Source organism: Equus przewalskii, chromosome 27, assembly GCF_037783145.1.
Source record: "Equus przewalskii isolate Varuska chromosome 27, EquPr2, whole genome shotgun sequence".
NCBI lineage: Eukaryota > Metazoa > Chordata > Mammalia > Perissodactyla > Equidae > Equus > Equus przewalskii.
Window position 1 is genome coordinate 40,799,077 of NC_091857.1, and position 24,772 is coordinate 40,823,848.

General features: G+C 41.7%; 1 protein-coding gene across 49 annotated transcripts in view; it reads left to right on the forward strand.

The window, feature by feature from the left end:
* Positions 1-24,772, forward strand: part of PCBP3 (poly(rC) binding protein 3) — a 280,291-nt gene that overhangs the window by 69,956 nt on the left and 185,563 nt on the right. For 26 of the 49 annotated variants that reach the window (XR_011534040.1, XR_011534039.1, XR_011534042.1 and 23 more), the window contains exon 2: positions 21,308-21,346. The exons of 22 other annotated variants lie outside the window; for them this stretch is intronic. The gene's annotated coding sequence lies outside the window, so the exon portion shown is untranslated. Of the gene's footprint in view, positions 1-21,307; positions 21,347-24,772 lie in introns of those variants that run through there. One more of the 49 variants, XM_070597955.1, reaches the window with a different exon arrangement.

Consider the following 24,772-nt stretch of genomic DNA (forward strand, 5'->3'; position numbering starts at 1 on the left):
GCTTTCAGATAACATCTTCTGACCTAATGAAGGTAAGTCAGAAATCAATAATAAAAGCACAAAGAAGAAAATCTATTTGACTTTTAAAAAAACATTAAAAATCTTGCAAATTAAAGAGGAGGTCCCAGTGGAGATATCCAGAATTGACTGACTCTAACAATGTAAATTAAAGCTTGTAGAATGTGGCAGTTCTTGGGGGGAAATTTATATCCTTAGAGTTATGTATTTGAAAAGAATAAAGGCTCAGAATGATTAAATGTGTTCAAATTAAGAAGCTAAGAGAGCAAAAGAAAGTAGAAAGAAGAAAATGATAAAAGTAAGAAGAGAAATTTGTGAAATGGGAAACATAGAAAAATAGAAGTAATAAAAAGCTGGTTGTTTATAAAGAAAAACAAAATTTTCAAACCCTTGATAAGGTTGATCAAAAAATAGAGAGGCATAAATAAACAGTATTATCTATATCTTGTTAATGATGTGAACAGTTGATATTTAAAGATGACATTTGTCAATTAAATGCCAAACCAGATCCTGTCAGGGCTTCTCATGGGTTTTGAAAAGCTGATCCTACACTACAGATAGGGTAGTAAGGGGCCAAAATAGTAAGTAATTTTGTAAAAAAGAATAAGAGGAGGCTTGCCCTTCCAGATGTCAGTGCTTATTATAAAAGTGTAATATTTAAGATTTGTATTATTGGCCCAGGGATAGACAGATATGCCAATGCAACATAGTTAGGGAACATACTCCCCACCCCCACATACCCCCTCCACCCCTACACCATACACATCCACCTCATGCCTACACCCATACCCCCCGCACCCCCACCCCCTCACACATCCACATATACCCTACTCCTGCACCCACACAATCCCCCTATTCCCCACACCCACAGGAATTCGTAACACTGGAGGTTGCATTGCAAGTCTATAGGGAAAGCATGGACCTTTTAATAAATATTGTATTGCTGGGATAATCTCCCCATATGGTAAAGATAAAATTAGAGCCCTACCCAATGTTTCATATATGAGACTGAGTTCTAGATGAAATAAAATCCTGAGTGTGAAAAACAAAACTAAAACTTACAGAAGAAAAGAGAGAAGACTATCTTTGACCTCTGGGTGCAGAGGAATTTCTGAAACCGGGCGCAAACTGTAAGGAAAAAGACTGCTTTATTTGACTGTATTACATAGAAAAAGCATCTGGATATAGATGATATTTATAGAATTAAAAGACCGACTATAGACAGGAGGATACATTTGAAAGTCATATAACTTGAAAAGGATTAAGATCAAAGATCTAGAAAGAATAAGCATACAATGGATAAAGGCTTTACAAAGACAATTCAAGGGGCCACCCTGTGGCCGAGTGGTTAAGTTCGTGCTTCACTTCTGCGGCCCAGGGTTTTACTGGTTTGGATCCTGGGCGCCTAAATGGCGCTGCTCCTCAAGCCATGCTGAGGCAGTGTACCACATAGCACAACCAGAAGGGCCTACAACTGGAATATACAATTGTGTGCTGGGGGGCTTTGGGGAAGGAGAAGAAGAAGAAGAAGAAGAAGAAAAGACAATTCAAAATGAGGAAACCAGAAAGGTTATGTGTGTGTGAAAACTGATTTTTCTATTAATCTACAACATAGGATGAAAACAATGAGAGGCCATTTCATAGTCATCAGATGGGCAAGCATGAAGTCACTTCATAAATATCAGGGAGGTGTGGGGGAATGGGCATTCTTACATCCAGCTCTGGGGAGTGCAGATTGGTATAACTGCTGTGGAGACAGATTTGGTTACATAAGTAAAGTTGACAGTGTGCACAAAATCTGATCCACCAATGTCATTTTCAGGCATTTGCTCTAGAAGAACTCCTGGGGGACTGAGGATATGGTCTGACAGTGTGTGTAGCAGCAAAACAGTGGCAGCTACCTAAGTGGCCTCAATAAGGGGACTCAGAAGTTGGTTTGATTCACACAGTCAGAAATCATTCAGCTTTCAAATGAATGAATTAGGTCTACGTGTATCAAGATGCATAAGCCTTACTAACAATGTTGACTGTAAAAAACTACGTTGCACAAGTATGATATTGTTGTTTTTGCATCCTTACACAGCCGGTAAAGGTATAAACACCTGACTGTGAATGATGATGCACCATCCTTAGATTATGTCATTACCTACCTATAGGGAAGGAGGGGTTGTCAGTGGGGTAGAGGGCTTTAGTGGTATCTGTAAGCATTTTTAATAGAGATCTGAAGCAAATAATACAAAATGTTGACAACTCTTTACTCTTTATGGTAAGTACATAGATGCCTTTTACGTTTTGAGATATAATTTACATACCATAAAATTCATCCCATTGAAGCATAATAATTGAGTGGATTTTTGTTTATTCACGGAACTGTGTAACCATTACCACTATCTAATTTCAGACCATTTTCTCTAACCCAAAAGGAAACCCTGTACCCATTAGCAGTCACTTCCCATTCTCCCTTTCTCCTAGTCCATGTATACCATTAATCTACTTTCTGTTTCCATGGATTTGCTCATTCTGGACATTTTGTATAGGTGGAATCGTACAGTATGTGGTATTTTGTGTCTGGTTTCCTTCATTTAGCATAATGTTTTCAAGGTTCATCTATGTTATAGCCAGTATTAGTACTTTATTCCTTTTTATGACTGAATAATATTCCATTGCATGGATATACCACATTTTGTTTATCGGTTCATCCATTGATGGACGTTTGGGTTGTTTCCTCTTTTTAGCTATTATGAATAATGCTGTTATGAATATTTGTGTACAAGTTTTCCTTGGATATATATTTTGAGTTCTCTTGGGTATATAGAAGTGGAATTGCTGGGTCACATGGCAACAATATATTTAACTTTTTGAGAAACTGCCAGAGTGTTTTCCAAAATGGCTGTACCATTTTGCATTCCCACTCGCATTGTTTGAAGCTTCCAATTTCTGCATGTGCTCACCAACTACTTGTTGTTGTTGGTCTTTTTGATTATAGCCATTCTGGTGAGTATGAAGTGATATCTCACTGTGATTTTAATTGCATTTCCCTGATGACTAATGATGTTTAGAATCATGTGCTTATTGGCCATTTATATACATTCTATGGGGAAATGTGTATTCAAATCATTTGCCCATTGTTCAATTGAGTTGTTTGTTTTTTTATTGTTGAGTTGCAAGAATTCTTTATGTATTCTAGGTGCTTGTCCTGTATCAGATTTGCAGAAATTTTCTCCTGTTTGCTGGATTATCTTTTCACTTTATTGATAGTGTCTTTTGAAGCACAAAAATTTTTAATTTTGATGAAGTCTAATTTATTTTTCCTTTTGCCACTTGTACTTTTGGTGTGACATCTAAGAAACCATTGCTTAATCCAAGGTCATGTTTTCACGTTTTTCACATTTTCTTCTAAGAGCTTTATAGTTTTAGCTCTTAATGTTTAGGTCTTTGATCCATTTTGAATAATTTTGGTATATGATATGAAGTAGGGGTCCAAATTTGTTCTTTTGCCTGTGGATATCCAGTTGTCCCAGCACCATTTATTGAAATGTATAGTCTTTTTCCATTGACTTGTCTTGGTACCTTTAGTCAAAAACCAATTGACTGTAAAATGTAGGAGTTTATTTGTAGATCCTTAATTCTCCCCCATTGAAATATCTATATTATCTGTACCATATGATCTATATCTATATCATCTATATTTATCTATTCAGATTTTCTGTTTCTTCTTGAGTCAGTTTCCATAGGCTGTATTTATTTCTAGGAATTTGTTCATTTCATCTGGTTTATCTAATTTGTTGATAAAAAATTGTTCTTAGTATTTCCTTATAATTCTTTTTATATCTATAAGGTTGGCAGTAATGTTCCCTCTTTCGTTCTTAATTTTAGTAATTGAGTCTTCTCTCTTGGTCAGTCTGGGTGAAATCACTTTTGGTTTGTTTTTCTATTCTCTCTTTCACTCATTTTTGCTGTAGGATTTGTTATTTCTTTCCTCTGCTTACTTTGGGTTTAATTTTCTCTTGTTTTTCTAGTTTGTTAAGGTGGAAGTTCAGGTTATTGAGTTGGGATCTTTCTTCGTTTTGTAATGTGAGTGTTCACAGCTTTGCAGGAGTGCCCGCCCTATCCTACCCCTTCCAGGGCTGTGGGGCTGCTGGTTTTCAAGGCCCTGGTGGAGCAGGGGAGGAGGAGATGGTAGTAGGGCAAGTTAAAACGCCACACAGCTTGCCATTCTTACCAAGATCCAGTTGATTTTCCTGAATAAATAAATGATCCTTGAATTGCTGCAGCCCTTTGGTTAATTTCCAGAGTTCTTAACAAGTTAATTATGAAAACTTTGCCATTGGTCTCATTGTTTTTATGGAGGAATGAGCTGTCAGTGGTTATTACTCTGTCATTCCCAGTGATGTCATCTACCTACCATATTTTATAATTAAAAATTAAGAAAAAAATGAATGCGATTTAACAGGATATTTTATAGTAATTGGTTAACCCCTTCTAAATGTCACAAGGAAGTAAAATGCAAGCTTAAGAACAATGCATGGCTGCTTATCCTAGTTGATATCAGAACATTCTATAAAGCTAAGAAATCAAAGCAGTGTGGTATTAGTGCTGAAAAGAGGCAAAGAGCTCAGGAGAGCCGAGTAGAGAATCTAGAGCCCAACTCATAAAAAGGGAGATTAGTGTGTAAAAAAGTTCCGTCTGGTGTTAAACCGGCCATGGGAATTCACGGAACAAATCACATTGGTGTGATTGGCTCAGTTGTATCTAGCTAACCATTCACAATTTCTCCTCCCAAGGTCGGGCTGATATGGCCTCAGAATTCGGGCTGTGCAGCTGCACCATGTGAGAGGAAGCTGTGGGAGAGGGGAGTGGGCTTCGCAGTGGCTGTGGGGTGACTTGCAGACAGCTCTTGGGTGTCAGTAGCAGAGGGAGGAGCAGCAGATGCTCTCAGGGTGGCTGGAGGTGCTGTCACTGGGAGAGGTGAAGAAAGACAGCTGAGGAACAGACGGAGGGGGTAAGAAAAGCCATACACCTGGTAGCAGAATATGTTTTTGGTATGACTTCTCCAATCATGATACCAAACCTGGAAACTAAAAGAATGCCAGATTTCAAAACTGTAAGGCAGAATCACTCCATAACCAAATTCAAAGGCCAGTAAGAGGAAGTGGAAACATGTAATAGCCAATGATTAGTAGAGAGGGCATCTCCAGATTGATAATTAAAAGATAAACAAGCAGGTGGGAAAATGGGGAGGGTCTTTAACATCTACGAGGCTTTTGTACTGGAAGATGAACACTTGCTGCTATTTCTACTTTATTTAGGACTCAATATGTTGTTTATATATAATAATCATTTAAAAAACAATTTAAGCAGTGTTAGAAATTATTCTTTAAATACATTAGCTGTGGGCCAGCCCAGAGGCATAGTGGTTAAGTTCGCGTGTTCCACTTCTCGGCGGGCTGGGGTTCACCGTTCGGATCCCAGGTGCAGACATGGCACTACTTGGCAAGCCATGCTGTGGTAGGCATCCCACGTATAAAGTAGAGGAAGATGGGCATGGATGTTAGCTCAGGGCCAGTCTTCCTCAGCAAAAAGAGGAGGATTGGCAGTAGTTAGCTCAGGGCTAATCTTCCTCAAAAATAAAAAAATTAGCTGTAAAACATACAGAAATATGATTACAAAATTCATTATTACATGTAAACCTTAAAAAATACATGCACCATAATTTTAATTAATTTCCCTGTCACCACCCCTTTATAGGATTACAGTGGCTTTACAGAAGCCTTCGTTTGCACCTTCCTCAGAGGGCGGATAACCCCCTGTGGCACAGCAATATTGCTCCAGACCAGCAGGAGGAGGCTTTGCATTCTTTTTTTTAAATTTTTTATTGAGTTAATGATAGGTTACAATCTTGTGAAATTTCAGTTGTATATTATTGTCTGTCAGTCGTGTTGTAGATGCAACCCTTCACCCTTTGTGCCCAACCCCTACCCCCCCTTTCCCCTGGTAGCCACTAACCTGTTCTCTTTGTCCACAGGTTTAAATTCCTCATATGAGTGGAGTCATACAGAGATTGTCCTTTTCTATCTGGCTTATTTAACTTAACATAATTCCCTCAAGGTCCATCCATGTTGTTGCAAATGGGACGATTTTGTTCTTTTTTATGGCTGAGTAGTATTCCATTGTATATATATACCACATCTTCTTTATCCAATCATCTGTTGATGGGCACTTAGGTTGCTTCCACATCTTGGCGATTGTAAATAATGCTGCAATAAACATTGGGGTGCATAGGACTTTTGGGATTGCTGACTTCAAGCTCTCTGGATAAATACCCAGTAGTGGGATGGCTGGATCGTATGGTAGTTCTATTTTTAATTTTTTGAGGAATCTCCATACTGTTTTCCATAGTGGCTGCACCAGTTTGCATTCCCACCAGCAGTGTATGAGGGTTCCTTTTTCTCCACAACCTCTCCAACATTTGTTACTATTTGATTTAGTTATTTTTGTCATTCTAATGGGTGTAAGGTGATATCTTAGTGTAGTTTTGATTTGCATTTCCCTGATGATCAGCGATGATGAACATTATTATAGAAATGCTACTGATTTATGTAAATTGATTTTATACCCTGCAACTTTGCTGTAGTTGTTGGTTACTTCTAAAAGTTTTCCAATGGATTCTTTGGGATTTTCTACATATAAGATCATGTTGTCTGCAAACAGCGAGAGTTTCACTTCTTCCCCCCCATTTGGATTCCTTTTATTCCTTTTGCTTGCCTGATTGCTCTGGCCGGGACCTCCAGAGCTATGTTAAGCAAGAGTGGTGATAGAGGGCATCCTTGTCTCGTTCCTGTTCTCAGGGGGATGGCGCTCAGTTTTTGCCCATTGAGATGATGTTGGCTGTGGGTTTGTCATGTGGCCTTTATTATGTTGAGGTAGTTCCCTTCTATGCCCATTTTGTTCAGAGTTTTTATCATAAATGGCTGTTGGATCTTGTCAAATGCTTTCTCTGCATCTATTGAGATGATCATGTGATTTTTATTCCTCAGTTTGTTGATGTGGTGTATCACACTGATTGATTTGCGGATGTTGAACCATCCCTGTGTCCCTGGTATGAATCCCACTTGACCATGATGTATGATCCTTTTGATGAATTGCTGTATTTGGGTTGCCAAAATTTTGTTGAGAATTTTTGCATCTATGTTCATCAGCGATATTGGCCTGTAGTTCTCCTTTTTTGTGCTCTCCTTGTCAGGTTTTGGTGTCAGCATGATGTTGGCCTCATAGAATGTGTTAGGAAATGTTCCATCCTCCCTAATTTTTTGGAATAGCTTGAAAAGGATAGGTATTAAGTCCTCTCTGAAAGTTTGGTAGAATTCCCCAGGAAAGCCATCTGGTCCTGGGATTTTATTCTTTGGGATGCTTTTGATGGCTGTTTCAATCTCTTTCCTTGTGATTGGTCTGTTCAAATTGTCTGCTTCTTCTTGAATGAGCTTTGGGAGATTGTAGGAGTCCAAGAATTTATCCATTGTCTCTAGGTTATCCATTTTGCTGGCATATAGTTTTGCATAGTATTCTCTTATAATCCATTGTATTTCTGCGGAGTCTGTTGTTATTTCTCCTCTTTCATTTCTGATTTTGTCTATTTGAGCTTTCTCTCTTTTTTTCTTTGTAAGTCTGGCTAGGGCTTTGTCAATTTTATTTATCTTCTCAAAGAACCAGCTCTTTGTTTCATTGATCGTTTCTACTGCTTTTTTTTGTTTCAATAGCATTTATTTCTGCTCTGATTTTTATTATTTCTCTCCTTCTGCTGACTTTGGGCTTTGTTTGTTCTTCTTTCTCTAATTCAGTTAGGTGTAGTTTAAGATTGCTGATTTGGGATTTTTCTTGTTTGTTAAGATGTGCCTGAATTGTGATGAATTTTGCTCTTAATACAGCTTTTGCTGCATCCCATACGAGTTGGTATGGCATGTTATCATTTTCATTTGCCTCCAGGTATTTTTTGATTTCTTCCTTAATTTCTTCAATGATCCATTGCTTGTTCAATAGCGTATTGTTTAGTCTCCACATCCTTGTGCCTTTCTCAGCTTTTTTCTTGTAATTAATTTCTAGCTTTACAGCATTATGATCAGAGAAGATGCTTGTTATTATTTCAATTTTTTTAAATTTGTAGAGGCTTGCCTTGTTTCCCAACATACGGCCTATCCTTGAGAATGTTCCATGTGCGCTTGAGAAGAATGTGTATTCTGCTGTTTTTGGATGAAGTGTTCTATATATGTCTATTAAGTCCAACTGTTTTAGCTTTTCATTTAGCTCCACTGTTTCTTTGTTGATTTTCTGTCTGGATGATCTGTCCATTGATGTGAGTGGGGTGTTGAGGTCCCCTACTATTATTCTGTTATTTTTGATACCTTCTTTTAGGTTTGTTAATAGTTGCTTTATGAACCTTGGTGCCCCTATGTTGGGTGAATAGATATTTATAAGCGTTATTTCTTCTTGATGAAGTGTCCCTTTGATCATTGTATATTGGCCCTCAGTGTGTCTCTTTACCTGCCTTATCTTGAAGTCTGTTTTGCCTGATATAAGTATTGCGACACCTGCTTTCTTTTGTTTGCTGTTAGCTTGGAGTATTGTCTTCCACCCTTTCACTCTGAGCCTGTGTTTGTCCTTGGAGCTGAGGTGTGTTTCCTGGAGGCAGCAAATTGTTGGATCTTGTTCTTTAATCCATTTTGCCACTCTGTGTCTTTTTATGGGAGAGTTCAATCCGTTTACATTGGTGGTGAGTGTTGATGCATGAGGGCTTAATGCTGTCATTCTGTTGCTCGTTTTCTGGTTTTCCTGTGTTTCCTTTGTTTCTCGTCCTGTGTGTTTTAGCCTACCCATTGACTTCTGCAATTTCTTATGCTGGGTTTCTTAGATTTTTCCTTATTTATGTTTTGTGTTTCTGTTCTGCTTTTTAGTTTAGTGGCTACCCTGAAGTTTGCATTCAGAATCTCGTGTATAACATAGTCAATTTTCTGGTGGTCTCTTACTTCCTTAGCCTAGACTGTTTCAGTCCTTTTCCTCTTCCCCTCCTAAATTATTATTTTCATCTCTTATTCCAACTTGTGTTGTGAGTTTGTGGTTAGAGTGATAAGCTTGTCTTTGCTTTGGTGATTTCCTTCCCTTTATCCTAATGCTATAGTTGAATATTTGCTATCCTATTCAAATTCTATCTATTTGTCTCCCTACTCTGTGTTTTGTGACCCCTTACTCCCGTTTTTTGTTTTTTCAGGCATGAGAGCCTTCTTGAGGATATCTTGTAGTGGAGGTCGTGTGACTACGAAGTCCCTCAGCTTTTGTTTGTCTGGAAAAGATTTAATTTCTCCCTCATATCTGAATGATATTTTTGCTGGATAGAGTATTCTTGGCTGAAGATTTTTATCCTTTAAAGTTTTGAATATGTCACTCCAGTCTCTCCTAGCTTGTAAGGTTTCTGTAGAGAAATTGCTGAAAGTCTGATGGGGGTTCCTTTGTAGGTTATTTTCTTCTGCCTTGCTGCCCTGAGTCTTCTTTCTTTGTCCTTCATTTTTACCATTTTTCCTACTATGTGCCTTGCAGTAGGTCTTTTTACATTGACAAATCTAGGAGATCTGAAAGCTTCCTCCACACACATTTCTCTCTCAATCCCTAGATTTGGGAAGTTCTCTTCTATTATTTTGTTGAGCACACTTTCTGCTCCATTTTCCTTTTCCACGCCCTCAGGAATTCCGATGATTCTTAAGTTGCATTTTCTCATTGAGTCAGCTGTTTCTCTGAGATTTTGTATAGTTTTTTAAAGTCTTAGTTCTCTTTCTTCCTCTGTCTGGAGCCATTCAGCCTGTCTGTCTTCGATTATGCTAATTTTCTCCTCTATGGTGTCTACACGGGCATTCAGGGAATCTGTATTCTGTTTTATCTGATCCATTGTATTTTTCATCTCTAGTATTTCTAATTGATTCTTCTTTATAATTTCAATCTTTTGTGAAGTAACTCCAGAACTTGTTGACTTGTTTCTCTATATTTCCGTTTACCTCATTGAATATTTTGAGGATAGCTATTTTGAACTCCTCTTCACTTAGTTTACCCATTTCCAAGCCCTCAGGAGCTACTTCTGTATTTTTATTGTTTTCATTTTGGACTGGAGCTTTTATAAATTGCTGGATGGTAGAGGAGCAGATTTGCGCATGATGCTATTATTCAGCTGCAATTGCAGCCTGTCGCCACTAGATGGGGATCGAGAGGCTTGTTTTCTGAGCCCTGTGCCTTCAGCCAAGATGGCAGCACACAGCATGGGTTGGGGGAGGATGGGCACTTTCACTCACTCCGGCCCTTATTGGATCAGCTCTCACTTTCTGGTCTCCCCGGGCCCTGGCTTGCTGGGGTACCCCCACAGAAAGCTTTCCCCTGTTAGAGGGTTTTGCTGCACTGGCGGTGGGAGTCCTGGTTGGTGGGAGTCCCCCAACGTGCGGCCCCTCCCCCGCTCCTTCCCAAACCCACTGCAGCGATCTCAGTCTCTAGGGGCTGAGTGAGGTTCTCTCCCAGCTGGTTCCAGCTCCTCGGAGGCGGGCTGCAGCCTCTCTGCCTTCCGTTGTTTGGCTGGTATGGGTCTCTGATGATTTCTGTTGTTAGGATTGTTTTTTTGGTTGGAAAGCTGTTGCTCTTTTTGGTTGTACTTTGGAGGGGAGAGAGTCGCGGGTGAGCTCATGCCATCATGTTGCTGATGTCACTCCCACACTCCGAGGCTTTGCCTTTTTGACCAATTAGTTAGTAGCATAGGTGACTTGGTTGCCTGTTCTAAGACGGTTTGAACCTGGAGTTCAGCCTGAGCTCCTGTTTCAGATTAAACTATAATAAGAATTCTCTCTTATGCTGAGATGCCTGCACCCTGGACAGGGGCCCTGTGGCTCCTCAGACACTTGAAGGCATATTGCTTTCTGGCCCTCTGCTTCCTCCTGCCTCAAGTCATGCAAACAGCTACCTGCCAAAGAACTTGTGTGTGTGTATGTGTGGAAAGTAGAGTTAGAAGCTAAAATCACATGAGTATTTGTGGTGGCCACTTCTACTGGGAGAACTGGAGACAAACCTTTTATGACCCTGAATTCACAGTGATTTCCTCCCAGTTTAATCAGATTATTAGGTCTATTAAATTTTTTTAAATCTAATATTAAAAAAACACATGAGGGGCCGGTCCTGTGGCCGAGTGGTTAAGTTCGCGTGCTCCGCTGCGGGGGCCCAGGGTTAGGATCCTGGGCGCGGACATGGGCACGGACATGGCACTGCTCATCAGGTCATGTTGAGGCTGTGTCCCACATGCCACAAGTAGAAGGACCCATAGATATACAACTATGTGCAGGGAGGGGTGGTTTGGGGAGATAAAGCAGAAAAAAAAAAGATTGGCAACAGTTGTTAGCTCAGGTGCCAATCAAAAAAGAAAAAACACGTGAATTTCTTCTTTTCTACAATAAACTTACTTGTTGAACCTTTGGCCAGAAATTAATTTTGTGTCCTTCATGTGTTTCATTGATTCTCATCTAGTTACTTTGCTGGCGAACGCTGAGCAGTCAGTTTAGAAAAGGAACACAAATACCAACAGATGTGAGAAGATGCCGAACATCACTATTTTTTTTAATCTCCCCAAATCTCCCCAGTACATAGTTGTATATTATAGTTGTGGGTCCTTCTAGTTGTGGCATGTGGGACGGTGCCTCATCATGGCCTGACGAGTGGTGTGATGTCTGCGCCCAAGATCTGAACTGGTGAAACCCTGGGCTGCCCAAGCGGAGCACACGAACTTAACCACTCAGTCACAGGGCAGGCCCTCAAACTTCACTATTGATGAATACATGCACACACATCATTCTTTGACCATCTTGTTGGCATAAATTTTGAGAAGGTTTATAATAAGGAGTTTTGGCAAGGAATCACAGAGATCAGACTCTCATCCTCTTCATTTTATGTGTCTCAGGGAGTGAGTGCAGGGAGATGAGTTTCTGGAGGCTCCTTGTGTGTCTGCAGCTTTGAAAGTATTCATGCACTTAGGCTGAAAATTCTACTCTTAAGAATTTATCTTTAGGAAATAATCAGATAAGCACTAAGTTTATATACAGAAGATGTTCATTACATCTTTAATTTAAATAATTAACAATTGGAAGCAGCTCAAATGCCCAAATAATAGAGAACCTAGTAAATCAGTTATTGTACTTCTACAACACAATAGAATATTAGGCAGCAATTAGCATTTATAGGAATGATTCATGATGTGAAAAATTGTGCCCAGCACATGAAGTCAAAACATACATAAAAACAGTATATATATGATATAAAATATACATACATGTGTATATGTGTGCCTGCATTTTAAAGGCCTTAAGGAAGTACAGCCAAAGGATTAGGGTATCTGTTTCTGAGAACTGGGATCACTGCTGGTGTCTGTTCCTACACACTTTTGGATTTTCTGAATTTTCCTAAATGAACATACATGACTTTATACTCATAGGAGAAACAATACATGTTTTTTTTAATAAGAGAAGAATTATGTGAAAATTAGTCTGATCTTTGATATGCAGAAACATTTTTATGAGCATAAAAGAATGCAAGTAATTTAATAGATAAGTTTGATTTCCACTGACAAATTTCTCTATCAATAAACATTATTAAAAGGCTAAAAGCAAGCTGTTAATGTTTTCTAAAAATATTACAGACATAGGTAAACTGCATTGTTCTGAGAGCACATATAATTGACCTCATTTTGTTTTAAAAATTTATAGGTAAATATTATAATGAGGAACTACTGGAAGAAAATACACTCTACTTCTATCAGTGCTTCTGTCTGGAATTGGGGATGTTTTAAATATTTTTCTTTCACTTTTCTGCACTTTCCAACTTTCTACACAGACAGCAGTTGTGTGTCTTGCAATCATAGGATACACATTCCTTGTCATAAAGTGCGGGGTCTGAGCACCAGCCCTGCTGTCCATGCCAGGGCCTGCCACTGCATGGGAGCCTACTCTCATGGGAGGTTCCTGGGCAGGGGTGTGCACAGCTAATTCTCTGTCACTGACTGAAACTCTTACATTTGGGGAGTTGTCTAGAAAGACCAGTAGATATATTCTAGGCAACTTCAATGCCCTGGTGAGAGGCCAACCAGATTTCCCATGTCCAATTCTGGTAATGAGAGTGACCCACTCAGAAAACTAAAAAAGTAAAATCAGTGAAATTTAATTTAATAAGTCCATGTACTGAGATTGAAACAAAAATCCTTTTATAAATTATTGCAAGTTGCTAGTAAAGTCTATCAATATAATTTAAAAAGATTGAAGCATGGGTGTGCATATCTATATTCACACACATGGAATATAGTCTATCTTAAATAGGAAAATGAAACGAAAAATGCCCCCTCCTGGGATGTGGGCAGGTGCTGTGAGCATGACACTGAACTTCTGAGTGGCGGAAACTTGCAATCAGGGATGCGTGGGAACATCAAGGGCCTGCTGTCCCAGGCCAGGGAAGGTGGCTGGCATGCCTTGCAGGACAATGCCAGGCCGGAGGTCAGGTGAGAGCCTCTCAGGGTCTGTGTTCCTTGGCTTTGTTGACCATGTCATCACTATGCATTGACCTCAGGATGCTGTGTTTTGATGTGGAGGAGTAAAGAAGTTCAACCCCCTGGCTACCTCTTTCTCTTTTTTTGCTGCGACCATCACCAAGAGTGTAATTACTTACAAACAGTAATTGCACTGGTGGATTCTGTGATAGGAATGAAGTTGAATCATGCTTGCTCGTCCTCCCTCTGCAGATGCTCTTTTAAACTCTAGTCACCCTTGACTTCCTGTTGGCACTGCAGAACTCTGAATTTGCTCTGCTGCAGGGGGTGAGTTAATGAGATACTTGGTCTCCCAGATGTGGAGAAATGTGCAGTTAAGGCTGTCCTCCTCTTCAAGTCAGATCTTTTCTATGGGCTGTTTAATTTTTGGGTAAAAATGGTGGCATGTACTCTTCTTCTTTTATTGAGATTTGTTGAAGCGTGAGCTCCTATTTAGCAAAAATGGGACCTATGAGCAGAATCCTAGGAGCTACATTTCCAAGTGTGTCCCACTGCAAAACCACCTGTGTTACTTCAAGTCATGATTAAATGGTCTTTGGAAGTAGTGGGCTAAAACATCTCACTGGGTGGTCCATGGCTGCTGCCCCCACTCTCTACTGGTCTCTGCTCACTCATTCTCTCCCGCCAGAGGAGCCCCAGAAGCCATGACTGCATGTCTTGCAGAAGGAGCCACTCTTAGTGGAGCCTTTGGGGTCCGAGCCCCACCCCTGCCCAATGAGGGAGGACAGCTAGGAATCTCCCTGCTTTCAGACTGATGGGCCTGGCCATTCTGTAAAATGAACATTAAAACTCTTATGTAAAATGTCAGCAGTGTCTAAGTGCAAGGATGACAAGGACTATCGAGTGTGTGGATGTGTGTGGGTGGCTGTGGGAGGGGTAAAAGGCAAGGGCACGGGGCCCTTGTGTAGGGATGGGGGCCTCATTGGGATCTAGAAGAAAACTCTCCCTCCCTTAGGTGTCTGCTGACAGTTTTCAAGCTGTTGGAATGTGGAGGGTGTTCTTGTCTGAGAGAGGGCGTTGGGAGGACAAAAGCATCGCTCAGTAAGGGAGGGCTTCTATTCTTGGGAGATGCTCTGGTTGGAACACTAAGATTCCATGAAATTCCTCTGCGCCTTAAAGTAGGAAAATTACAAACAGTATCTCAAATAAGAGCATGACTATTTGTGTATATGGCTGAATCGTTAAAAGGAATAAAATTTTGCTTGTTAATTTTGAACAATCATTTCTAGTCTGGGCTTTTAAAATGTCTTTCTAATGATAAAATTCTGTTGTGGGTTGTGGTAGCATATGTGATGCTAGGGTGTTGCTTTCAGACTACTGATGATGCGAGAGCCAGGCTATGACTCCCGTGGCCCCGGCATGGTCAGCAGTGACTCTCACCCTGTGGCACCCTGACCTCTGAACAGATGGTGAGGTCTAATCAGACATGTTCTGATTGTGTTTTTTCCTGATTAATTGAATTACAAGTCTCTTGCGGTAGGTACAATGTCTTTTTTCTCTCTCTCTCTCTTTTTTTTTCCCTGTCCAATAAGTATTATTTCTTTCTGTGATTTTGAAAAAAGAGAGAGTACCACAGATGTAGAGAGAGGTGTGCACATCCTGGGCCTCCTAGCAAACTCTTCTTAAACTTCTGTCCATTCTCCTTCAGGGTCCTGCCCCTTAGGGAGTGGAGCCCCAACCTGCGTGCAGGCCCCTTGCTTCATGCAGCTGCCTGTCTGTCTCTTTGTGCATGCACCCGTCCATCATGTGCTGAGGGCCTGTCTCCCACAAAGCGCTTGTCCAGGCATGGAGGTATGACAGGGAACACATAGCCCCACTCCCTGCTGCTGTGGGGTTCACTTCTACTGTGTGTGAGAGACCAAAAACAAAGGAAATGACTTAAAAACACAACAGGCACATGCCAGGTGGATTAGAACAGGAAGACTGATGAAGAGGTGGGGAAACTCTTGGCAGGTGGTCCCGGGAGGCCTTTCTGAGGATGTGGTGGTCGAGCTGGTGGCATGAGGGAACCCACACACAATGCCCCAGCTGGAGCAGACCAGAGGTGGGGTGAGCCTGGTGAGGTGGAGGGAGAGAAACAGGGGGGCAGCTGGGGACGAGGTGAGGAAGGGTGTGGGTGAGATGCGCTCAGGAGAACAGTGTCAGCTGTGTGGGCCCTCCCAGGAGTTTGGGTGTGATTCCTGAGTGCAGTGGGAAGTCAGATCCACCTCCCCATTTTCTGAAGCTCATCTGGCTTCAGGGATGCAGGGGAGGCAGGTTCTTTGGGAGGCTGCAGCTATGGTGCGGGGGATGAGGTGGGGGATCTCAGAGGCTATGCTAAGGCAGAGCTGACAGAACTTGCTGGAGGAGGGGTCAGGCAGGTGGAGTGAAGAGGACAGGGGATGACTCCCAGGGGTCTGAGCAACTGAGGTGAGATAACCTCAGAAGGGTCAGGTTTGGGGGTGAGAGGAAGTCCAGGATTGGTCTTGGACAATAGATCTAGACATCCTTGGGCAGGCAGGCAGTAGATACAGGAGCTCAGGGGAGAGGATAGGGATAGGGAGATTAATTTAGGGAATTATCAGTAGAGAAAGAGTATTTATGGCTCTAGACTGAGTGGGCTAACCTAGGGAAGTGAGTGTAGTCAGTAGAGAGGAGCCAAGGACTTCTGGCCTTTATATTACTGTTGTTGTGTGATTTTACTTCTACATTGTTATAAACCCTGCAATACGTTGTTATTATTTTTGCTTTAAATAGTCTATTATCTTTTAAAACAATCTTAAAAATTAAGAAAAAATGCTTTTATATTTATTCATGGATTTCTGTTTCCAGTGCTTTTCATTTCTTTTTGTAGATTTAGATTTCCTTCTGATATCATTTTCCTTTTGTGTCATGGGCTTGCTTTAATATTATTTGTGGTTCAGTGTGTTGGTGATGAATTGTTTTAGCTTTTGTTTGTTTGTATTTGAAAGTTATTTTTACTGTGTATGGTATTTCAGGTTGGCAGTTTTTTCCTTCATTGCTTTAGAGATGTCATTCCATTGTCTTCTGGTTTGCATTGTTTCTGAGAAGACCTCTGTCTACCATGTCTGGGTTTGTCCCTTTGCACATGTTCCTTTTTTCTGCCTGCTTTTAAGATTTTCTCTTTAGGTAAGTTGATTATGATGTGTCCTGGTTTAATTCCTTCATGTTTTCTTCTGCTTGGGGATTGCTGACCTTGTATCTAGGGGTTCCTAATTTTCATCAATTTTTGAAAAATTTTTGTCATTATTTCTTTAAATGTGTTTTTGTCCCATCTTTCCTTCTCCTCTGCATCTCCAGTTATACATATATTTCTGCCTTTTTTTTTTCTTTTTTTTGGGGGGAAGAGGGGATCTTCCTTTCTCTGTGTTTCATTTTGAATGGTTTCTGTCTGTGCAGGTTGTTTCATCTGCACATCAACTCGTTTCTCCTTCTGTAGTGTCTAATGTGATGTTAATCCCATCCAGTGTATTTTTTGTCTCAGATATATTTTTCATCTCTAGATGTTTGATTTGGGTCTTTTTTTATGCTTTTCATGTCCCTCCTTGGCATGTTGTGCTTTCTTCTATCTTCTTGAACATATACGATGCATTTATAATAGCTGTTTTAAGGACCTTGTATACTAATTATTTCCTTATGAAATTTCTGGATATTTTTCTTATTGATCAACTATTCTCATAATGAGATATATTTGCATCCTTCTTTGCCTGCCTAGTAATTTTTGAATGAATGAAAGACATTGTGAATTTTATGTTGTTAGGTTCTGTGTTTTTAAAAATATTTTAAACTTTCTTTTTGTAATGTATCTAATTTACTTGGAAAGTCTAAATCCTTTTGTGGCTTGTTGTTGAACCTTGTTAGTCAGTACAGGCATACCTCAGAGATATTGTGGGTTTAGTTCCAGATCACTGCAATAAAGCAAATATCAAAATAAAGTGAGTCATCAGAATTTTTTGGTTTCCTAGTGCATATAAAAGTTATGTTTACACTATACTGTAGTCTATTAAGTGTGCAATAACAGTAAATCTAGAAAACAATGTACATACCTTAATTAAAAAATACTTTATTGCTAAAAGTTGTTAACTGACATCTGAGCCTTCAGTGAGTCATCACGCTTTTGCTGGTGGAGAGTCTTGCCTCCATGTTGTTGGCTGCTGACTGATCAGGCTGGTGGTTGCTGAAGGTTGGGGTGGCTGTGGCAATTTCTTAAATAAAAGAATGAAGTGTGTCATATCAATTGACCCTTCCTTTCTTGAATGATTTCTCTGTAGCATGTGATGGTGTTTGATAGCATTTTATCCACAGTAGAACTTATTTTAAAATTGGAGTAGTTGGTCCTCTCAAACCCTGCCACTGCTTTATCAACTAAATTTGTGTAATATTCTAAATCCTTTGTTGTCATTTCAACAGTCTTCACAGCATCTTCACCAGGAGTAGGTTCTATCTCAAGAAATAACTTTCTTTGCTTATTTAAGAAGCAACTCCTCATTCATTAAAGTTTTATCATGAGATTGCAGCAGTTGAGTCACATCTTCAGGCTCCACTTCTAATTCTAGTTCTCTTGCTATTTCCACGACATCTGCAGGAACCTCTCCACTGCAGTCTTGAACTCTCTCAAAGTCATCCATAAGGGTTGGAATCAACTTCTTCCAAATTCCTGTTAATATTGATATTTTGACCTCTTCCCATGAATCACGAATGTTCTTAATGGCATCTAGAATGGTGAATCTTTTCCAGAAGGTTTTCCGTTTACTTTTCCCAGATCTGTCAGAGAAATCACTATCTATGGCAGCTGTAGCCTTACAATATGTGTTTCTTAAATAATAAGACTTGAAAGTTGCAATTATTCCTTGATCCATGGGTGCAGAATGGATGTTGTGTCAGCAGGCATGAAAACAACATTAATCTCATTGTACATCTCTATCATAGCTTTTGGGTGACCAGGTATATTGTCAGTGAATACTTATATTTTGAAAGGAAACTTTTTTTCTGAGCAGTAGGTCTCAATGGTGGGCTTAAAATATTCAGTAAACCATGTTGTCAACAGATGTGCTGTCATCCATGCTTTGTTGTTCCATTTATAAAGCACAAGCAGAGTAGATGTAGCCTAATTCTTAAGGGCCCTAGGATTTTCGAAATGGTGAACATTGGCTTCAACTTAAATCACCAGCTGCATTAACCCCTAACAAGAGTCGGTCTGTCCTTTGAAGCTTTGAAACCAGGCACTGACTTCTCCTCTCTGGCTGTGAAAGTCCTAGATGGCATCTTCTTCCAATATAAGGCTGTTTCTTGTATGTTGAGAAGCTGTTGTTTGATATAGGCACCTTCATTAATGACCTTGGCTAGATCTTCTGGATAACTTGCTGCAGCTTCTCCATCAGCACTTCCTGGTTCACCTTGCACTTTTCTGTTATGGAGACAGCTTCTTTCCTTAAACCTGATGAACCTACCTCTGCTAGCTTCCAGCTTTTCTTCTGCAGCTTCCTCACCTCACAGAACCGTCATAGAATTGAAGAGTTAGGGCCTTGCTCTAGATTAGGCGTTGGCTTAAGGGAATGTTGTCGCTGTTTGATCTTCTATCCCGACCACTAAAACTTTCTCCATATCAACAATAAGACTGTTTCACTTTCTTATCATTCGTGTGTTCATTGGAGTAGCACTTTTAATTTCCTTCAAGAACTTTTCCTTTGCATTCACAACTTGGCTAACTGTTTGGCACAAAAGGCCTAGCTTTTAGCCTATCTCAGCTTTTAACATGCCTTCCTCACTAAACTTAATCATTTCTAGCTTTTGATTTAAAGTGAGAGATGTGCTACTCTTCCTTTCACTTGAACACTCAGAGGCCATTGTAAGCTTATTAATTGCCCTAATTTCAATATTATTGTGTCTTGGAACAGGGAAGCCTGAGGAGAGGGAGAGAGATGGGGGAGCAGCCAGTCAGCGGAGCAGTGAGCACACACACATTTATTGATTGTTTGCTGTCTTATATGGGCGCAGTTCCTGATGTCCCAAAATAATTACAATAGTAACATCAAAGATCACTGATCACAGACCACCATAACAGATACAATAATAATGAAAAAGTTGGAAATATTGTGAGAATTACCAAAATATGACACAGAAACACGAAGTGAGCAAATGCTGTTGGAAAAATGGTACCGATAGACTTGCTCAACGCATGCTTGCCACAAACCTTCAATTTGTAAAATAACTCATCTGCGAAGCACAGTAAAATGAGGTATGTATGTACTTAGTTTGGTACATCATGTACTGCAGAATGATGTTTTGCTCAATGACGGACCACATAAGATTAGCATCATATAGCCTAGGTGTGTAATAGGCTACACCATCTAGGTTTGTGTAAGTACACACTGTGATGTTTGCACAGTGATGAGATTGCCTAACAAAGTATTTCTCAGAATGTGTCCCCGTCGTTAAGCGACGTGTAACTGTATACCAGTTAGTTTGGTGCTGACGCGGCCCTGCTGCTGAGGTGATGCTCTTCCAGGTGCTCGGCCCAGTGGCCCCTCTGTTACAGGGTTTCTCCAGTCTGGTTGTTGGGAGTGCGAATCATTCTTCAAGCTGTGAGAGCCAAAGTTGCTTTTTGTCCTGCTTCTTTGTGTTGGTTCTTTCCCTGGCAGCGGGTAGTTTGCTCACTTGCACATGCTGGTTGGTGTCCAGGCGAACACTCAAGTGAGGCCCCTCAGTCTCTGGAGCATTTCTCTGTGTGACTCTCTCCTTTCTGGTACTCTGCCCTGCTCATTCTAGCTGCCGTTGCCTCCCTGAATCTCAACTCTGTTTCCTCATCTCAGGACTCCCCTGACTTTGCTTGGGTTCCTCCTTGCTATCCTGTGGCCTGGAAACTTTCCTCAAGCTGTAGGATGGGCAATCAGGATACATCACATCTGTTTTCCTTCTCTCAGGGATCGTTGTCCTATGCTCCCTATTGTCCCGTGTCTGAGCACCCTTGCCTCATGCCTTTTGTCTGTTTTTTCATTGTTTGAGGCAGGAGAGTCAATCTGATCCCTCTTCTTTTGTCATGGCTGGAAGTGATGTCCTCCTTTGGTGGTTTCTAATGTTCCCCTTGTCTTTAGTCAGCACTGGACAGAGGCCTTGGGGCTGCCTGTGGGAGTCTCTGGCAGTGTTGTTGGCCTTCGCATGAGTCTTTGCACAGGCAGGGCTCCTTGATCCTGTCATCTAGGGGAAGCTCTCTTCAGGCTTGGAGCTGAGACCATGTGGGCGTCTGCAGTGTTCCACCTACACCTCATTGCTTACCACTTGATTAAGTTTGCTGTCTTATATGGGCACAGTCCTCTCTTTACCACTCCCCACAGTTTTAGAGCAATTTGAGACTCAACACTGCCCCAGACTTCCATCAGGTTTAGGACTGTGGGTCAAGGTTTGGGGGAGTCTGGGACTCTGAGCATTTATTGGTATCTTTTATGTTCCAGACTCAGTTTAGAATTGAACCACTTTTTTATGGAATTCTTTCTCTGGGAAACTGCCTTTGACCTTTCAAAAAACTGATATATGACTACATTCTTTTAATAAATTACTTTGGTTGGATAAAATTTGATATCTAAGGTGATATCTAATTTGATATCTAAGGTGGTAGATCAGTTTTTGGGTTATTTTCAACCTACGATTTCCAATTATAATTTTTTTTTAACCTATTTACAGGGCTGTCTACAGAGAGAGAAGATCTTCATGTGTTTCCATGTAAGTAGTGCTTCTTACAGTACCGTCAGAGTGGTCGTGTTTTTAAATTGAGTGATTCTGTCTACATCAGTTGATTTTTAAATTCTTGCTTGCATATGAAGCCACGTGTCTTGTTGCCCCTCCCTGTAGAATGGTTTTATGTCACATGAGGGACCTGTTACAAATCAGGGTGCAACAGCAGCATCAGTGGCATGCATGATTTCCCCTCTGGCTTCTGCAGAACCGAGATTTAAGAAGAGGCAGTTTCCTCTTTTTCTAGTAACCTCTCTTCTCCAAAGTTAACCTGACCAAACTTTCCAGCAGGGGGCCTGAGGGCCAGTTGGTAGCATGCACTGAGCAGACCCGTGTCTTTGTCCCAAGCTCCAGCAGTGCCCACTGGCCAGGCAGTGATGAGTGTGCACTGTGATGGCACGTCCAGGCAGTGTGAACACCTCTTTGTGGCCATGACTCCAGTTTTGCAAAACTACCTTGAAATGATTCCTTTTAAATTTACCTTAAGACATCTTCATTTTTCTAAAGCTTATAAATGTTGTTTTCTAAAGTTTATGGCAGGAAACTTGGTTTTCAGCAGCCTTGCAGGGAATGCTAATGTGGTCATAGTAGCAGCTAATGTTTATGAGCTGCCTGATTTGTGCCAGCTCTGCTGATCAGAATACTTCACATCTGATTCCTCACTCAGTCCTCACAGTGCCCTGTGAGGCAGATACTGTTGGTCTACCCAGTTTCTGAGGCTCGGAGAGGTCACATCACTGTGGTGGTCAGTGGTGAGATTGGGATTTGAGCTGAGGCCTCTGATCTCAGGAGCCTGAGTCCAATTCATGACGGTAGGATAAGTGGGAGCTGCCTTGTTGATTGGGATGTGGGCCCTGAACTCAGTGTCTGTCCTTCCCTGTGGTCTTGATGGCAGCCCGGAATGGCCACAATGGAGTCCTGAGCTCAGCGATTCTGGTCAGAGAGCACTGCAGGTGCAGCCCACTGACTTTCTGGAGCCTATGGCCTGCAGCAGAGCTGAGACTTAGTCAGCAGCCCCCTCGGGAGAGACAGTGGTGAGGAGTCATGGAGCACGTGCACACAGAGCTGGTGCATAAATGGAATCCTGACTGACGTCTGAAGAGGAGAGTTCCTGATGAACAAAGACCTTGTTTGCTCTTCATTCATTCAGCAGATATTTACGGAATGCCTGTGATGTGTGGACACTCTTCTGGAATTCTGGCTTCTTTTAGCATACATCAGTGTAATAAGTAACCCCGTTACATAGCTGTCAGGTGGTGACGCTTGCAGTGGAGGAAATAAAGAAGGGTGAGGGTGTTCAGTGTTGGGTGTGATTTAGGATAGGTGGTCAGACAGGCGAGTGAGAAGGGGGCATCTCAGCAGACCCTTGCAGGAGGTGCAGGAGCGAGCACTGTGGGTGTTGGAGAGTAAATGGCTCTGGGCCCAAGGGGAGCTGGAGCAGAGGCTCTGGATGATGTGCCTGGTGTCTGGCTGGAGCAGAGTGAGCAAAGGGACAGGGGGCAGGAGATGAGGTCAGAGGGCAACGGGGGACACATCAGGGGCCTGGAGGATCATCCTAAGGTTGGCTCTCAGTCTGCTGGGAATGGGGGCTGAGTGTGGGAGCAGTAAGCCAGGTAGTCTTTTTCTTCTCTGTGTCAGATTGTTTTTTCAAACTAAAGCAATTCTAATATCTGCTTGTTAGAGGACATCCAAATCCCTACTGGCTGGGGACCAACTTCATAACTGTGCAAATCTGGATCCAATTTTCACAGAAATCCCAAGGTCAGAGCCCTTGGGACTCAGGCATGTAAACAACATCCTGTATGTGCTGGGCCTCTTTCCCCTAGACTTTGGTGGGTCCAAATTCCTCCTCGTGACAGCCAGGGAAGCTGAATTTGGACCGAGCCTGCAGTTCTGGAAATAAACCAGTGTGCTTGGGTGGGATGGGCTGGCTCAAAGTGACCTACCTTGTCTGCATGTGCACAGCTCCATGGGCTCCACACTAGAGAGGCTCAAGGTAGCCAGGCTGAGAGGCAGAAACCAGCAATGCAATTTGAGTCATCAAGACTGCGAATCGAATTCCGGGGGGCTGCAGAATGATTCTGGGAATTCCCTGAGGCTTGGTTAAGTAAAGGCAGAGAGCTTTTTATAGGCCACCTGTGGCCTCTTCCGTGGGTAGGAAGGAGCTCTTAGGAGCATTTTGCTGGTTGGAACAGAAATGGCTCTGATTCCATTGGCAATCTGGTTGAGTCCTGTGTTGTCTTTCTGTGGGATTCCTGGGTGGTGTGATGAGCCAGAATGGAACTCATCTGCAGTGGATGTTTCCCAGGGGAAGTGGTGGCTTTGGAAGAACTTGGTTTTCCATTTGCACATCTCCGAGAACTTTCCCCACTTCCTTAGGGTGAGGTGAAGGGCAGTCTTCCGTAGTGAAGCCGTAGATGGGCCTTTCCTGGCTTCTGCACTATGCCCGTGCTTAGTTAGACACGGCTGAGACCCTGAAATCCGTCTTTGTTTTGCAGAGGGGACTGGAGCTCCCATAGCTAGTTAGTGGCAGAGCCCACTTCAGCCCAGCTCAGGACTGGGCCTTTTACTGCACTAAGATCAGGAAATTTAGAAATAATGATAACGAAAACTTTGTTGAAATTTTTATTTCCTTTGAGGTCTTTTATTCTTTGTAATGCTGAATTAGTTATTTGCTTTTTACAGCCTTTTTTCTGTGTTACCTTAAGATAAGAACTTTCACCATAGAACTTTTCACTATAGAACTGGAAAATCTGGAAAATATGAAAAAAAAGCTTGAAAATTTACCTTGCGTGAGTATAGACAGGAGGACTGTGCAGAGCGCTCCTGAAGCGGGATCCTCCAGCAGGGGCCTCCTTCCTGGCTGTGTCCTTGGTGCTCCTCCACCTTCAGCCTGCAAGTCCTGGTGGAGCCCTGTAATCACTTTCTCACAAACATCCCTAGCTCCTGCCCCTTGAGTGTGCGCTCCCCACAACAGCAGTGGAGTTTTGCTGGGGAGACATAGCCCTGCAGACTGGCCAAGGGCCTCGGGATGGCCTCCACCCTTCTCCAGTCTGGTTACACCTCCCTGGAAGGTCTGCTTTTATCTGAGGCTGTTCTTGTACATCTGCTCTTTCTTCATCAGATTTATAATCCAATCAGATTTCAGTCTCAGCTGATGAAGGCACTTCATAGTTCTAAGAGGAAAGAGGTGCTTCCTTTCCCATCTTGAGTGCTGCCCTCTTGCCTCTCAGCCTGGTCTTCCCTGCACCCTCATGCAGGGAGTGTCCCTGCCCTCTCCCAGGGCAGGCTGCCTCTCCTTTACTTAGCATCAGTTCTTCTGCCTCTCCTGGGCCTCAGTTTCTTCTCCCTGGCAGATCACTTCTTGTAGCATCCCAGCTGACTTGATAACTCCCCTCTTAAAATAAAAAAAAA